We start from the raw sequence: 17,263 nt of genomic DNA on the forward strand, positions 1-17,263 counted from the left end.
GAAAAGATAACATAACCTTCTAATTTTGTGTTTTTCATTTGCAATTTTATGCCTTCATTTTTTTCCTAATTATTATACAGCTTTTACTTTATTTGTTGCATAACATGTACATGTTACATTACGTAACCTGATATTCAAACTGGTAATTCCTGCTCACTAGCAATTCTGTACCTTTCATACCAACAAGGTATACAAGGTACAGCACCCAGATGCAGAAGATGTTATTACACCCACCCATAGAATAATTTTGTTGTAGTAACTTGAAGACTACTTCCAGCAACAAGAACATTGGCTGCAGTTATGGTGCAAAAGTTGCAAAAGTTGCACCTTATGTGAACAAAGCTAATCTTGAATTCTTTTAAATCAGGTATCTGGTTTTATATTATTACTATCTAATGCCCGGCATGCATTGCAATTCCTCATTCAAAATTTTGTAGTTTGTTTGAAGTAGGTACACATAGCAAAGCATCTCTCTCTCTCTCTCTCAAAGGCTCTCATTTTCTATCTATCTATCTTATCTATCTATCTATCTATCTATCTATCTTATCTATCTATCTATCTATCTATATCTATCTATCTAACTATCTATCTATATCTATCTATCTAACTATCTATATCTATCTATCTATATATATCTTTATCTATATCTATCTATATCTATCTCTATCTATCTCTATCTATATCTATCTATATCTATCTATATCTATCTCTATCTATCTATCTCTATCTATCTATCTCTATCTCTCTATCTCTCTCTATCTCTCTCTCTCTCTCTCTCTGTGTGTGTGTGTATATATATGTATGTGTATATGTTTGATATTGTATGTTAAGAAATTTAGTTTTCTAACTTCTGTGGTGTGGCCACCCTGGTCAGAAGTAACAAAAAAAAAAACCTAGTATGTGATTCAGTGCATCAAGATGGCCGACAATTGGCGGTGTATGCGCGCATGGTCCTCCGGAACTTTTTGCCTCGTGGAACATGAATTTGTATAACATTTTTGGTCCTCCGGGCCGGATTTATAACCCCTAGTAGCCAGAGTTTTGTACTCACGTAATTTTAGTTTTTTTTTGTTCTTCGTCTCGTCGTTTTGTGTTCGCGCATATACTTGTGTGTGAAACCATCCTGCGTCTGCATCTTAAGTCATGTCTCGCCACATTGCGGGCTAAGGAGGAATGGAGAAATTGTAAGGTCGTTTCTTGTCTTAATTCTGGTGTTGAATCATGAGGGGAGGCTATAATACATTCGTTAGATCCAGTGTTTTCATGCTTGTCTTTGTGGTTCGCTCTCTTCTGCCGGAACCTACTTTGTTGTTACCGTTTGTTGAATAGTGAAGTTCTTTCCTTTGTTTTTTTTTTGTTGATGGTTTGTTTTTCACATGTGCTTCAGTTTTTTTTTTTTTTTTTTTGCCTTGTTCTCTGCCGACAGCACGAATAGGTTTGCGATGTTTTCGGTCAGAGCTAAGCTGCACGAATCTAAGGTTAAGCATATACAGTCCCGAGTGAAAGTTATTGCAACCACACCGAATGTTACAATGACTAGGGTCCATGAAATGCAAGTTTTCGCCGAACAAATTTGTGAGATTGAAAAGGCTACAATGACTTTGTACGATCGGTTTCTTCAACAAGAACAAATGCCTCCAGACTATGACGAAAATGTGTTTTTTGCATTCCATAATGATTTTTCTGACCTAGTGTCGGATACCCATTCGGTGACTCTTGCATTCCTAGCTAACCATGTTGACCTTGTGGCCCCCACTGCTGTTGTGTCTCACATGAATGTGAAATTGCCAAAACTCAATCTGCCTATGTTCTCTGGCAAGTGGGAGGATTGGCCTACATTTTCACAGTTGTATTAGGCAACCATACAAGATAATCAGGCATTAGCCGATGTTGAAAAATTTCAAAACTTTGTGGGATGCCTCACAAGTGATGCTGCTCCACTTGTAAAGAATCTACCCATTACTAGCGAAAACTACGCTATTGCATGGGAGTTGTTGACATCTCAATATCAAAATAACAGAAAGCTGGCCACCATGTACATAAATAGGATTCTTGAATTACCCACTGTCAATTATTCACATTTAAAATCACTGTTTAACTTTGTCACTGTTTTCAATGAAAATGCACAAGCATTGGATGCACTAGGCCATAGTATCACTCAGAAAAATCCTGTTCTGTTAGTTATCTTGATGAAAAAATTGGATTCATCCCTGCGTACAAAATTTGAACATGCTGTTAACAAGGCTGACTCTCTCCCTGAAGTGATAGAATTTATGGAGTTTCTGAAAAAGGAATTAATTAAAATGCACTTTGCCCTTGATGTTCGGTCAAAATATTTGCAACCTGGTACGTCACATAAGACAACTGTCACACAAAATAAGCCACCTAACATAAATTCTCAGAAGTCAGTCTTTGTTGCAAATTCATTCAGCTCAGCCAGATCATGCATACTATGCAAACAAACCACACACACAATCTATACCTGTCCTCACTTTCTGGATGCCTCATCAAAGGAAAGACAGCAAATAGCTAGAGATAAGAGGTTTTGTTTTAATTGCCTGGGTATCGCTCATAGACTGGCAGAATTTTCATCACCGAATACATGTGCAAAGTGTGCACAAAGGCATCACACACTGCTACATTTTCAGGGCTCTGATGGTTTAGATCAACCTCAAATGTCATCTAACAAAAAATTGACAGATACACAATTTGTAGGTATTTCGGCTGATGAAATTCGGACAACTGTCCTCCTTGCCACTGCATTGGTTAGGGTCTATGGTGCTGATGGTAAATCTCATGTCATGAGGTGCCTGTTAGATAACGCAGCACAAGCATCGTTCATCACTGAATCAGCATCTCAACTGTTGTTGTTACCCAGGCGAAGGGTTGTTTAACGCATTTCTGGCTTGTCCACCAGTGCTGTACATTTAAAGGGAGTGATAGATTGCAGGATGATGTCGGTAGCACAGCCACAATTAGAGATAAATAATTCATTGTTCATTGTGTCAAAGATTACTAATGACTTGCCCCATGTTGCAATTAGCTCAAGTATTCGTACCAAGTTGGGCTCTCTCTTCCTCGCGAATCCTAACTTTGACATGCCTGCACCTATTGATATCCTTCTTGGAGCTGACGTCTACGCCCGCAGTTGTATGAGTGGACGCTTAGAGCTGGGAGCTGAATTGCCAGTGGTATTGGAATTTAAGATTGGTTGGGTACTTATTGGCGAATGCCCAGAATCTCATCCTGTTGGAACCTCAAACCAAGACTGCATCTCAATGTTTGTAGGGATTGAACCAGCACTTGATTCCACCCTTAAGAGATTCTGGGAATGTGAAGAATCTCCTCATGCCCATGTGAAGCCACCTGATGATGATTATTGTGAAAATTATTTTGTGAACATCCTGTTTGGACTTGTAAATATTGTGTGTAATTTAGTGTATAGTGTTTGGAAACATTTGAATATTGAACTTCCCGCGCTGCTTGCTAGCAGCGCCAAGTTTTACAAGTTGGCTGCCTGCCAAGGTGGGTAGCCCTGCAGCTTCCGGCAAAGAAGCAACAGTTGTTGTTGAACCATCATGGCGGTAAGTTGTGCTATCGTGCACGCTTTCTGCCAATTGAGTTGTTCACGAGTGAACTGCTATTAATTGTTTCGTTTTATATGGATTTTACAGTCTCGTACGTTACAGAGAATGTGTCTGCTCTTAAGGCCTTGTCTGTCCCTGTAGACCAGTGGGATCTGATGCTGCTGCCCATTCTATGCAAACGGTTTGATACTGCCTTACAAACACAATGGGAAATGACATTAACAGATGAGTTTCCCACTCTTAGTAGTTTCACTTCGTTTCTTGAAAGACATTGTCGTGCTCATGAGGCTGTGATAGCTTCCCGTTCTAGGAGTTCAGGAAATCAGGTTCCCAAACAGACTGCTCAAGGGTACCAAAACAGCTGGAGGCAGTCTCGAGGTCAGTCTGCACACACACTAGTAAGTTCTCCACAGTCACAAAGTTGTCTCTTGTGTAGTGACATTCATGTGGTTAGGTCATGCCCTATCTTCTCGCAGGGTAGCCCCAAGAAACGATATGCAATAGTAAAGGAGCATAAGTTGTGTCTGAATTGTCTTTCCCCATCACATCGATCAAATTGGTGTCCATCTAAGTCGTCATGTCACCATTGTAAGGCACGTCACCATTCCATGCTACATTTTGGGGGTTAGCGATCAGATGAAGACTCCATCCCATCCAACTCAGACAAGGAACCACCATCATCTGACTCTAATCCTGCCACTGTTGCAGTAACTGCTGCTAAACCTACCTCAACAACAATATTGTTGTCAACTGCTCAAGTACAGATTTTTGATCGTTCTGGTGTGCCTTGTGTTGTACGTGCTTTGCTAGACACTGCCAGTCAAGCCAGCTTTATCACCGAACAGTGCCTACAAAAGCTCCGGCTGGTTCGCAGACAGGCCCATCTTCCGATACATGGTTTGTCCAGTACACCTGTGAATGTGGCTAAATCCTCCACATCAGTTGTCATCTCCCCAGTGGGCAATCCAGATAATCAGTTTGCCTTGGATGTATTTGTGTTACCACGCATTACCAATAACTTGCCGAGTGCCAAACTTTCATCGGATGTGCGTCGATCAGTGGCTCATCTGAAGCTTGCTGATCCTTCTTTCGACACCCCTGGTCCTGTTGCCCTGCTTATTGGTGCTGACCTATTTCCTCTTCTCGTAACTGGAGGCAAGATTGAAGGGTCTCCAGTGGCTCTCGACTCTGTTTTGGGATGGATTCTCATGGGAAAGGTGGACGCCAAACTTCCACCATCCCGCCTGGAATCGCATTGTGTCACATTGTTTACTTCTTACCCTCCATTAGATGATGTTGTACGAAAGTTCTGGGAAATTGAAGAATTCCCACGTGTAGAACACAAGTCTCCTGAGGATGTTTGTTGCGAAACCATGTTTGCCGAAACTCATGTCCGAAATGAAGAAGGCCGATATAGCGTGTCCCTGCCATTTCGCCACTCGAGACCTGAGTTGGGCATTTCTAGACCCCAAGCTATAAATAGGTTGATGCGCCTAGAGAGACGCTTGAAAGGTGACTCAAAGCTCAAACTGATGTACTCAGAGTTCATGGAAGACTATCTTGCCAAGGGTCACATGGAAAAGGTTCCGGATGATCAGATTAATATGACTCCAGCATATTATATCCCCCACCATTGTGTCGTGAAGCCAGAGAGCTCAACCACAAAGCTGCGGGTAGTGTTTGATGCGTCTGCTAAGAGCTCATCCGGTGTCTCACTGAATGACACACTGCTAACCGGCCCCAAGCTGCAGAGAGACATTTTTGACCTACTGTTGAACTTTCGGCTACATCCCTTTGTGTTTACGGAAGATGTTAAATAAATGTACCGTCAAATATCTGTTCTGCCCCAGCACCAGGACTACCAACGCATTGTTTGGCGCTTCTGTGATTCGGAACCTGTGCAGGATTATAAATTGAAGACGGTGACTTATGGCGTCTCCTCAGCTCCGTTCTTGGCCCTTTGAACTCTTCAACAACTGGCGGTTGATGAGAAAGACCACTTTCCAGCTGCCTCAAGAGTTTTGCAATCTGATGTGTATGTCGATGATGTGGTTACCGGTTCTCACTCTCTTGAATCTGCTCTGGCCATCCAAAAGGACCTTCGAGCTCTTCTTGCCAAAGGGGGCTTCAAGTTGAGGAAGTTCATGAGCAACCATTCAGCGCTCGTAGACTGGCTTCCGCCTGAAGATGTTGATATGCCCCAATCATTTGATCTGGATCCTGAGAGTCAAGTTGTGGTCAAGGTCTTAGGACTTCAATGGAACCCAGTCTCGGACACCTTCTCCTATGTAATCCGAAGCCACTCGAGTCTTGTTACGAAGAGGAGCATCCTTGCCAACATAGCCAGAATATTTGATCCTCTAGGATGGCTTACTCCACTGTTAATGTTTGCAAAGCATCTATTGCAACTGTTGTGGGTGCGGTCCATTAACTGGGATGATCACCTCCCCCCTGATCTTGTTTCTCAGAGGGATCATTTTAGCCGGGAGCTCCCTCGGTTGTCCTCCATTGCTGTCGCTCGGTTCATTAAGGGTCCAGAAGGCTCTACCTATCAACTGCATGGTTTCTGCGATAGTTCTGAGATTGATTACGCGGCCGTGGTGTACCTGCGCATAGTGTGCCCGGATGATCGAACCATCATTCATCTGCTGATAAGTAAATCCAAGGTCGCACCAGTCAAAAGCCAAACTTTACCTCGTCTGGAGCTTTGTGGAGCACTACTGTTGGCTCGTGTGCTCAACCATGTGATTGAGACTTACCAAGAAGTTTTGCCTGTATCTTCCATCACAGCCTGGACAGACTCACAAGTGGTTTTAGCATGGATGAACTCATCTCCCATCAGTTGAAGACTTTTGTAGCTAACCGGGTAAGCAAACTCCAAGAGCTTACCCGTCCTAGTTGGTGGAAACACGTACCGTCTGAGTTCAATCCTGCTGACTGTGCCTCTCGTGGTCTCTTCCCTCTTCAACTATTGGATCATCACTTGTGGTGGACTGGTCCACCATGGTTAATAGAGTCACCCGGACAGTGGCCTTCCCAGTCACCAGATGCAGTGGAAGTGGATCCCACTGTGATGGAGAAGAAGACTGTCACTTTGACCACTGTAACGTCCTCTGATGATCTTGGCCAGTTGGTAGTGCGATTCAGTCGACTAACCAGGCTTCTGCGTGTCACATGCTGTTTATTGCGCTTTGCCAACAATTATCACGTGTCAATGAAAGAGCGCAAGACTGACAATATGTCTCCTGATGAGCTGAATAAGGCTTTACATTTTTGACTTTTCTGGGTAAAATCACATCATTTCAAAGAGGATATAAGTGCTCTGAAGAAGGGACAGTGCATTTCCCCTCATATTCACAAACTAGTACCCTTTCTTGATGACAGTGGCCTGATAAGGGTAGGTGGTCGTTTAGCTCACTCCAGTGTTCCGTTTGAGCAGAAGCACCCGGTGCTGCTTCCAAAATCTTACCATTTGACTGATCTAATTATTAACCACTATCATGAAAAGAATCATCATCCTGGAGTTCGAACTCTTAGAGGAATTCTTAGAGAACAATTTTGGATTCTTGCAGATAAGGATGCCATCTCTCGCTGCTTGCGTCACTGTGTTCCATGTTTCAAGCAAAGACCAGTAGCAAGCACACCTCTCATGGGCGATCTTCCCACTATGAGAGTGCAACAGGTTAAACCATTTGCCAAGGTAGGAGTTGACTATGCTGGTCCTTTTATGGTTAAACTTGGTCGGGTCCGTGGGGCAAAGGTTTTGAAGGCTTACCTTTGTATTTTCGTCTGCTGTGTGACAAAGGCCGTTCATACAGAACTAGCTTCAGACATGTCCACTGAGACTTTTATTGGAGCCTACAAACGTTTTCTGGCCAGGCGTGGGAGAACATCTGACATCTACAGTGATTGTGGGACCAACTTTGTCGGAACTCACAATCGTCTTAAGGAACTTCAGCAACTTCTGTCGTCGGCACCACACCAGCAGGCTGTCACTGATGCGTTGTCCCAGCTCGGTGTCATGTGGCACTTCAACCCTCCTGCTGCTCCCCATTTTGGTGGTTTGTGGGAGGCCGGGGTAAAGACTTTCAAGACTCACTTAAGTAAAGTTATTGGTGAACAAGTGCTCACATTTGAAGAGTTTTACACCCTTCTAGTGCAAGTGGAAGCTACATTAAACTCGAGACCCCTGTGCCCTTTGAGTTCATATCCCAATGACATCACTGCTCTAACCCCTGGCCATTTCTTAACCCTGGAGCCACTGGTCACATTACCAGAGCCTAACTTGAGGGATGTACGGCTAAACCGCCTTCAACATTGGCAACTTATGGAACGCCTCCAACAGGACTTTTGGCATTGTTGGCACAGGGATTACCTGCACACGCTCCAGCAACGGCAGAAATGGCATGAGCAGGGAGTTAGTCCCACTGCCAACCAACTTGTGCTCCTGAAAGAAGACAGACTCCCACCTCTACAGTGGCGCTTGGGGCGCATCGTGGAGCTCTATCCTGGGAAAGATGGTGTTGCCAGAGTGGCTACTATCCGGACTTCTAGTGGAACTTTGAAGCGTCCTGTGGTGAAGCTCTGCCCGCTACCGTACAATTGTTGAAATGGGACATTTCAAGGCGGGCGGTAATGTTTGGACTTGTAAATATTGTGTGTAATTTAGTGTATAGTGCTTGGAAACATTTTAATTTTGAACTTCCCGCGTTGCTTGCTAGCAGCGCCAAGTTTTTCAAGTTGGCTGCCTGCCAAAGTGGGTAGCCCTGCAGCTTCCGGCAACGAAGCAACAGTTGTTGTTGAACCATCATGGCGGTAAGTTGTGCTATCGTGCACGCTTGCTGCCAATCGAGTTGTTCGCGAGTGAATCGCTATTAATTGTTTCGTTTTATATGGATTTTACAGTCTCGTACGTCTCTAGACAAAACACATCCATTCTCGTGAAGCCTCGGGTAGATACAAGGTTAGATTACCCATAGCACCTCATTCTCAGAGTCTTGGAGACTCTCGTGTTCATGCAGAGCAAAGATTTTACGCGTTGGAAAAAAGGTTGGCATGCCACTCATCTTTAACGATTTGTACAGGACCTTCATGCAAGATTATGTGGACTCTGGTCATATGGAACGTTATGAGTCGTCACACAGTACTGTTGCTGTTTCCACAAGTTCAAAATGCTATATCCCTCACCATGGGGTAGTTAAAACCTCCATCTCTACTACAAAGTTAAGAGTTGTATTTGATGGCAGTGCCAAAACGTCAAATGGTTTGGCATTAAATGACATTCTTCTGCCAGGACCTAAACTCCAAAATGAAATCACTGATGATGTTCTTCGCTTTAGGCTTTACTGTGTTGTGTTTACTTGTGACATAAATCAAATGTATAGACAAATCTTAGTACACGAAAATGATCGTCCCTATCAGCTCATCCTGTGGCGTGACCATCCGTCGGAACCCCTTTCAGTCTATCAATTGAACACCGTCACATATGGATTGTCACCATCTCCATTCCTAGCAATTCATACGTTGCAGCAGTTAGCAGCTGATGATGGCCACTTGTATCCACTAGCTGCGGATGTTTTGAAGCACCACATTTTTGTTGATGATATTATCACAGGAACAACAACTGTGGAAGAAGCATGCTTGTTGAAGGATCAGCTCATCAATCTCTTACATTCTGGCGGTTTTGAGCTCCGGAAATGGTCAAGTAACCAACCTAAGGTCTTGGCAGACCTACCTCCTTGCCATTGTGAAAACCCTCAGGTGTTTAGAATTCTCCCAAGGATGTCATAAACCTCCTGGGCCTAAAATGGGACCCAACCTTTTCATATGATTAGAATATTGTTAGTGGTCAACCCACTAATCTTTTTGTATTGTCGCAGATTGCACGCATATATGATCCATTGGGTTGGTTGTCTCCTATGGTGATATGGGCGAAAATCCTGATGCAATGGATCTGGGTTCAATGTTGGATTGGGACGAAATCTTACCTTCTCAAGTGTTGACCCCTTGGAACAAATTCCTAGAGAACCTCTACTTGGTGAAACAGCTTCAATTGCCCCGTTATGTATGTCTAGGGGCTATGATTGTAGAACTGCATGGAATTTCAGATGCCTCTGAAAAGGCATATGCAGCTGTTGTATATGTTAAATCAGTTGATATGGGGGGTAAGGTTGTCCATCTGATAATGGCCAAGTCTAAGGTCTCTCCTCTGAAACAAGTGTTGCTACATAGACTTGAGTTGTGTGGTGTTCATCTGTTGGCAAAGTTGCTGGACTACTGCCTAAAGTTTCTTTCCCAGTATGTAAATACTCTTTCAGTCCTAGCCTGGTACGATTCAAGCGTCACTTTAGCTTGGATAAAAACTCCACCCTATTTATTGAAGACATTTGTTGCAAATAGTGTGGCTCAAATTCAAGAATGGGTACCTCCCCAACAATGAAGACATGTCAAGTCCAAGGATAATCCGGCTGATTGTGCTAGTCGTGGCATACTCCCACATGAGCTTGTATCTCATCATCTGTGGTGGCATGGACCACAATGGCTTGCTAGCTCACCAGATGATTGGCCTCAGTCTAGTGTCCCATTGATTCTAGATGAGTTACCTGATTTAAAGTCTTCTACTGTCACGTTACTAGCAGAGAAAGTTGCTTGTGAAGAATTGCAAATCCTGCAAAAACCCCCTGCATTGCCTAAACTTGTAAGGATAATGGCTTACGTGTTACGTTTTGTCAAATGTGCTCGACAAAAGGCTCGCACTCACGGACCTCTGTCCTCCTGTGAACTCCAGCAGTCAACAAAGGTTATTTGCCGAAATATCCAAGGTCTACATTTTCAGTCTGATGTGCACGCTCTAAGAAAAAAAGGAATGTGTTCGACAAGGCTGCAACAACTCTCTCCATTTTTGGATGATGATGGTCTGCTCAGGGTGGGCGCTTTGTACCAAACATCCAATTTTATTACCCAAAGACCATCCTGTGGTTGCAACTCTTGTAGATTATTACCACCTAAAGTATCTTCATGCTGCACCCCAACTTCTTCACTCTCGTATCTCCCAACACTTCTAGATTTTCTCTGCAAGGTGTTTGATTCGCTCTAGAATATTCAGATGTGTTCGGTGTTTTCGATGCAAACCTGTTAACCAATTACCACTAATGGGTGAACTGCAATCAACTAGAGTTTCTCATACTCGGCCATTTGAGCAAACAGGAGTAGATTATGCAGGGCCAATTTCAATCCGATTGAATGGACTGCGCCGTTGTTCAATTCAAAATGCATATGTCTGCATTTTCATTTGTTTTGTGACAAAAGCTGTCCACATCAAAATCGTGACTGATTTGACTGCCGATAGCTTCATTGCAGCCCTCTCACGTTTCATGTCGAGGAGAGGATTATGTACTGCTCTTTACTCAGATTGTGGCACTAATTTTGTGGGAGCATCCAGACAGCTGACTCGAATTTTCCAACATCTTCTGGAATCCACAGCATTGCAAGAATTTGCATTGTCACAGTCCATTGTCTTTCATTTTCTTCCACCTGCAAGTCCTCACCAAGGAGGTTTGTGGGAGGCTGCATTAAAATCTGCCAAAATACCATCTTCGTCGAGTTATTGGTGAACAGGTCCTCACTCTTCAAGAGTTGATGACACTTTGTGCCAGAGTGGAGGCTGTTCTGAACTCCAACCATTGACTCCTTTATCGTCAGATCCATGTGACATCGCTGCATTAACTCCCGGTCATTTTTTGATTGGAGCTCCACTTGTAGCCATACCCAAACCCAATGAGGACGACCAGACGCTGTGTCTTTCCAGAAGATGGAAGATGGTGTGCACGCTCGCTACCCAGTTCTGGAGACGCTGGTATAGAGAATATTTGCAACAGATGCAGCCTCGAGGGAAGTGGACCACTCAGACACCTGGACTCACTGTGGGTGACCTTGTCCTTATTGGCGAGGAACGTGTGCTTCCTCAAGGGTGGTGCTTGGCCAGAGTGACTAAGGTGCACCCAGGCAAAGACGGAGTCATCAGAGTTGCCACTGTTCGCACACAGACGGGAGAACTTACTCGCCCTGTGCATAAGCTGTACAGACTTCCAACTCAATAAATCCATGCTGGGGAACTGATTAGTGTTGTCTGTAGCTGGTTTGGCTTCAGATTAGAATAGATGTGTGTGTCAGACATATTGTGAACTAGACAAATGTTTAAATATGTTGTGGAGAGTGTGCCCTTTGTGTATAAATCTGTTCGGAGACCTCATGTATGTCTCGGTGGGCGGTATGTTTGATATTGTATGTTAAGAAATTTTGTTTTCTAACTTCTGTGGTGTAGCCACCCTGGTCAGAAGTAACAAAAAAAAAAAAACCTAGTATGTGATTCAGTGCATCAATATGGCCGACAATTGGCGGTGTATGCGCGCGTGGTCCTCCGGAACTTTTTGCCTCGTGGAACATGAATTTGTATAACTATCTAACTATCTAACTATCTATCTATCTATCTATCTATCTATCTATCTATATATATATATATATATATATATATATATATATATATACACACACACACCTATCCCTCTCTACATCTCTATCTCAATCTACATCTCTATCTTTATAGCTCTCTATCTCTCTATATCCATGTCTCTTTTATATTTAATTCAATTCAAATCTGTCATGCATGCGCACTTATACACCATAAACACAAGAACTATCGCTAAACTATATGAAATACACACATTTGTTGAAATGATTCGCAAACCCATCTATTGTAAAATGGTTGTACTGATACAGAAACCTTTGCAGGCATGCGCATAACAACTCACCAAAGTTTTATTACAATCAGATGAATGGTATAGGAAAGCATACAGCTCAAACAAACATTCATTTATATATATTATATATATACACACACATTTATATATATATATATATATATATATATATATATATATATATATATATATGCCTTTGTTACATTCCAGGTTTGCCCGGCTAAGACACTTTAATTACTTGAAAAGTTTATGATTTTTATATATACGATGACTTTAAAGTTTATTTTTTTAAGTTTGTCATTTTGCCAACATTGAGGATGAATTATTTCTTTAGGATAAAATTTTGATTTAGGTAGTTGTTTTTAAGATAAAAGTGAATTTTTTTTAAACAGTAACTTGGTTTATACTTAGTTGCAAAAAAATTGTAGTTCACAACTTACATGTCATTACAGTTTCCATTACAGCTGATTTCATTTTTAACACTGATTCCATCACTCGATTAGAAGACAATAACACTGACATCAATCACTTAATTTTTTAAGTGAGTATTTTACTGTGGGAATATTTCCCGAGGGGTGATCACTGTCACCCTGGGCCGACGCAGATGCCTGGGGTTGAATTTCTAGTTAAAAACAGTCCAAAAAAATAATTTAAAAAAAAGATTAACTTCGGCCTGGTCCCTACCAGCAGCTGTTAAATTATCTCTTCACTCATTTTACATAATAATTCGGAGAGCTGCTGACAGTGTGACCGCACACTGTGACCATAGAGCGACAACTAGTTTGAACAACGAAGTTGCCTACCCTTACAAAGGGGACAACAAAGGGAAGTAACCCTGGGGTCAACAGGCCACTCACAAAACAGAATAAAGTATATGACCATATAAGGAAAGTGCATTTCAAACATTTGTTCCCTTAAAATTTGGAAAGTAACATCACACCACAGCACGGCTCACCCTGTTTGGCTAGCAAGAAAGTGCCCAGCAAAAGTTCTAGTCCAATGCTGTGCAGTTGTGTGCAAAAGTTCTAGTCCAATGCTGTGCAGTTGTGCGCTTACATGCTGAGGGTTTTCCCAACAACGCACTAACTTTTAAATGCCTATAAGCACAAGGGCGGGGTGGGAGGCCATAGCATGGCAAGGATTGCGGATAGGTATTTGTAACACAACAACAGTATTCAGATAATAAATTTTAATTAGGCCAAAAATAAACATATTTTTTAGTTCATTAACAACCGTTATGGTCCACAAAATCCATTAAAGTGCTTAACACACAGCAAACATGTTAAGTGAAGGAGCCATAATCAAGACCACAAAAAATAGAGTACAAGTTACGCCGGCGAAACATTGCGCGAAACATTGTGCGGTCCCATCAAAAGGGGGCGTCAAAAGGTAGACGCATTGAAAGCTGCAAAATTACTATCTTGTCAATATGTAGGGAAAACCTACTACAAACTACAAAAAGCGCGTTACATTGCGTTACTGACGTAAGTTACATATTGAAACAAAATTAATCAAGTTACGTTTTATGTACGTCGACGTCTCAGGGGAGAACAGTTGCCAACAAAGTGAAACTAAATTAAGTTAAGAGTAAACCAAAAGTAATTTTCAAGGTGGCGGTCGAAAGGGAATTTAACCAAAATAAACAAAAATTTACAAACGTTTACATTATGGCAAGGGCCACCGCCTCACTCCAACTTACATTTTCTTTCCCCCGAGGTCGCGCACCTCGTACAAATTTAAGCCTAACTGACTGGACTGACTACATGCTGGTTTACAAAATTACTCGAGCTCTCGAAAGAGACTAAAACGAGACCAGACCAGCTATACGAGACAAGACTAACAGGACCGAATTTAGGCTTTACAGCCGTTTATAAGGCATAGGTTCAGTGCAGCGTACATGCGCCGACCGGAGGAGGGGAGGCGGGGAGCAAGCAAGCACACACTAGGAGGGGGAAGGAAGGAGGGTACGTCGAGCCGTTGCCCGCGCTAACGCGCGGTTTTCGAATGAGGCGGCGATCCTGACGCTTCAACTTGAGGCGTGAAAAATAACTTTCTGGCGACAAGATGTCACGTCCGTGTCTTTCTTTTTAAACCTTCTAGAAATGTTACAGCCTTACTAACCAGATGATGCTTCAAAATTGTAAAAACGTAATTAATAGACATTAATTTTAACTGACCAAGCAAAATACGAAAAACTAGACAACTTTATATAAAACCTAATCAAAATTACAAATTGCATATGCATAATACAAGAAACATGAGTATAAATTAATTATGAAACATTAAGAAAAGATCAGCAAAATAACATATTCTAAGTTACAGTGTTTTTAGTAGCAGAGGGCCAGAATTATGCTATGCTACACCTTTACACAGCTACGATTTGTTTTGCCATCCAATTGCTAACAGTTGACATAAACTTCAGAACACAGACACCCACTCCGTAGACTCCGTGGATACGACTCGCGCGCCACCATTATTATTCGAACCATAGAAAATAGGAATTGTCATAGAATATTTAATGAAAATTATCCGAAACTATTCCCGTACCACCTATTTAACGTTATCTCACCTACACAATAAACCTTCCTCATGTTTCAAAGGTCAAGTATGCAAAATTTCATAGAGATAGGATAAATGGTTTAGGAATGTATAAGAGACAAACAAACAAACAAACATTTGTATTTACATAAACAGATTTGTTGATTATATATAAACATAAAACTATTACAAAAATACTTATGGTCGGAGTCTTTATCTTCAAGTTATCTAAGACTTACTGGTCTCTCCTAAAAATCGCATAATTTTGACTTAACCTAAACTTGCATGGTTTGGCATCGAGGTCATTAGAGACTATGCAATGGTGGGGGAACCTCAGTGTCTGCCATCTCATTTGCTTGTCTTGTGAATCAATGTGTGACCTTGCAGGGAATGGAACCCAGATTGCCTTACCGGGAGACAAGTGATGTGACGGCTCGACCACCGGGGCTCTAGGTATCAATACACACACGAGACGAGACAGGAGGTTCGGGAGCACATGAAAACATCTGCTCTAAAATGGACCACGAAAAAAAATGACAAATAATGTTCAAATTACAGTTAAGAATCCAAAAAAGGTATAAATCAAAAACAAAGTATTCAAGGAAAATAATTAATAGGTGGGAATATGCTTTAATGACTTTTACGATAACACAAATTTTATGTATATTTCAGGATATTTTGGTCAAAAAAGTAAATTATTCAATTTTTTAAAAAAAAAATGAGAATCCACTTCTAAAAACTTGAAAACTGCAAATTTGATGCTTAAAAATAAATTTACATCAATTAACATGATGATTTTTACCCCAAAATTGCAGGGAAATGACAAAGTGTATCAGCATACAGGATTTTTCAACTATACATACTTGGTTTTATCTGTCCATATCATCTGTTGTTTAAAAACATAGCATTGTCACCAAAGATACTATGCTTCAATACTAAAATACTGTACGTGAATTCAAACAGTCAGATGCTGAAATTTGCAAAACCAATACTTTAGGTAAATAGTTTAAGTTGCAAAGTTATAACCAGAAACTGTTTGAGTAAGAAGTGCTTCTTCTGTATCTAACATGTGTACATTTTGTTTAAGTGTTTAAGATATGTTAGATTTATAAATAATAGCTATTAAGTCACTGTAACTAACACACATAAAGAAAAGGAACTGGCACCATTATGACGATGAATTACCTGCTGTTGTTCATTAAGCCCAAAGCAAAAAAGAAATGGGTAAAAAAAATTTTGTGCAGTGTTTTTTTCTTCTGAGATGTAAATCATTCTGTCAACTTTAGATGAAAGGTATTTTTATTTAAAAAAAAAATCTTTGCTAGATTAGTTTACCTGTACTCATCTTACTTTTGTGCTGGTTTCCTGAAATACAATGGATAGAAGTTTTACTTGTACACAAAGCCTCCAGTAACAAGTAAAAATTTTTTAAGTTTTAAAACTATCTTCAGTATTTCAGTATTTGGTTCCCTTTTAGTTAGCCTTCAAAAAATAAAATCTCCAAAAGATCAAAAAATATAATTTTTTAGCGTAAATATACAGTCAGTTTTTACAGTATAGTACAAGAGGGACCCAAAAATACAAACGGACTGAGAGCACACTGCCATTCGTAGACGTAGTAGAGAGTTCTCCCGTTAGATCAGGGTTAGTAGACACATTCACTAAATAGCTGCCCAGATGTCGTCAGTTTGTAGGTTAACATTTGATAGTATTATTTTTCTCTTACTGTTCTCGTATTCAGTCTACGAAGTCGTTATGGCAGATTTAAAAGAACACAGAGTGTGTTTGAAATATTGTTTCCTGCTTGAAAAATCAGCATCGGAACTTACCGCATGCTTCAACAGGCTTTTAAGGAGGATGCTATGAGCCACACACAAGTTTTTGAGTGGTTTGGGTGCTTTAAACATGGTGAAATGAGTGTTAACCCTTTCACCAGTGGGGATTTACTCTACATTTAACAGCCCCTGGAGTGAGGTTTTTTAAAAAATTTTTTGTTAAATAAAAATATTCTTACAAAATTTTAAGAAAAACTTAAAAATATATATGATATGGTTACGTATAGCAAAATTTTACCAATTTCATTTCATTTGCTTTTTTTCAGTGTTTTGTAACATATGTAAGGCTATACATACACATAGATTTTTGTCTGCAGTTATATAGTACGTACATGATAAAATACACCAAATTATTTTTTAAAACTATTGTTATTTTGTTTTTAAAACATATTTCGAAAAAAAATTCTAAATATGATATAGTAATACAATTCACTGTAGGAGAAAATATATACATTTAGGTTACACACAAGGGAAAAATCTCAGCTCCCAGTTATCAAGTTTGCAGGAAAAAAAAATTATATTTCAATTTCATAAACACAAGTGT

The 17,263-nt window shown here is 40.8% G+C and overlaps 1 protein-coding gene across 3 annotated transcripts in view; it reads right to left on the reverse strand.

Moving 5' to 3' along the window:
• LOC134527379 (nucleolar protein 10) overlaps nucleotides 1-17,263 on the reverse strand; it is a 130,575-nt gene that overhangs the window by 21,052 nt on the left and 92,260 nt on the right. The gene's annotated exons all lie outside the window — the stretch shown is intronic.

The sequence above is a fragment of the Bacillus rossius genome, chromosome 1, assembly GCF_032445375.1.
Source record: "Bacillus rossius redtenbacheri isolate Brsri chromosome 1, Brsri_v3, whole genome shotgun sequence".
NCBI classification, from domain to species: domain Eukaryota; kingdom Metazoa; phylum Arthropoda; class Insecta; order Phasmatodea; family Bacillidae; genus Bacillus; species Bacillus rossius.